Genomic DNA, 1,726 nt, shown 5'->3' with positions numbered 1-1,726 from the left:
CTCTGTCAGATCCAGATAAATCAAACCAAAAAATAAATAAGAGGTAAGAGAGGAGAATGAAGTCCTAGAAAAAATTAGATTTAATTGATATGTGGAGAAAAATAAATAGGGACAAAAAGGAATACTCCTTCTTTTCAGCTGCACACGGTACATTCACAAAGATTGACCATGTAATAGGGCATAGAAACATTGCAAACAAAAGCAAAAGAGCAGAAATAATGAATGTAACCTTCTCAGATCATAATGCAATAAAAATAATAATTAGTAAGGGCACCTGGACAGGCAAATCAAAAACTAATTGGAAATTAAATAATATGATCCTCCAAAACCAGCTAGTCAAAGAAGAAATCATAGAAACAATCAACAATTTCATTGAAGAGAATGACAATGATGAGACATCCTACCAAACTCTGTGGGATGAGGCCAAGGCAGTACTCAGGGGGAAATTTATATCCTTGAGTGCATATATTAACAAATTAGGGAGGGTAGAGATTAGTGAATTGGGCATGCAACTTAAAAAACTAGAAAGGGAGCAAATTAAAAATCCGCAGATGAAAACTAAATTAGAAATACTAAAAATCAAGGGAGAAATTAATAAAATCAAAAGTAAAAGAACTATTGAATTAATAAATAAGACTAGAAGCCGGTATTTTGAAAAAACAGATAAAATAGACAAAGTACTGGTCAATCTAATAAAAAAAAAAAGGAAAGAAGAAAACCAAATTGACAGTATCAAAAATGAAAAGGGAGACCTCACCTCTAATGAAGGGGAAATTAAGGCAATCATTAAAAACTATTTTGCCCAATTATATGGCAATAAATAAAACAATCTAGCAGATATGGATGAATACTTACATAAATATAAATTGAGTAGATTAACAGCAGAAGAAATAGAATACCTAAATAATCCCATATCAGAAAAAGAAATTGAACAAGCCATCAAAGAACTCCCTAAGGAAAAATCACCAGGGCCTGATGGATTCACAAGTGAATTCTACCAGACATTCAAAGAACAACTAATACCAATACTATACAAATTATTTGATATAATAAACAAAGAAGGAGTCCTACCAAACTCCTTTTATGACACAAATATGGTACTGATTCCAAAGCCAGGGAGATCAAAAACAGAGAAAGAAAACTACAAACCAATCTCCCTAATGAACATAGATGCAAAAGTTTTAAGTAGAATATTAGCAAAGAGACTCCAGCAAGTAATCAAGAGGATCATCCACCATGATCAGGTGCAATTTATACCAGGAATGCAAGGATGGTTCAACATTAGGAAAACCATCAACATAACTGACCATATCAACAATCTAACAAACAAAAATCACATGATTATCTCAATAGATGCTGAAAAAGCCTTTGACAAAATAAAGCATTCATTCCTATTGAAAACACTGAGAAGTATAGGAATAGAAGGACCTTTCCTAAAAATAATGAACAGTATATACCTAAAACCATTAACAAGCATCATATGCAATGGGGATAAATTAGAAGCCTTCCCAATGAGATCAGGAGTGAAACAAGGATGCCCATTTTCACATCTATTATTCAACATAGTACTAGAAACACTAGCAGTTGCAATTAGAGAAGAAAAAGAAATTGAAGGTATCAAAATAGGCAATGAGGAGACTAAGCTATCACTCTTTGCAGATGATATGATGGTCTACTTAAAAAATCCTAGAGAATCAACTAAGAAGCTTGTAGAAATAATCAACAA

Source organism: Gracilinanus agilis, chromosome 4, assembly GCF_016433145.1.
Source record: "Gracilinanus agilis isolate LMUSP501 chromosome 4, AgileGrace, whole genome shotgun sequence".
NCBI classification, from domain to species: Eukaryota; Metazoa; Chordata; class Mammalia; order Didelphimorphia; family Didelphidae; genus Gracilinanus; species Gracilinanus agilis.
This window is presented reverse-complemented; position numbering follows the sequence as displayed.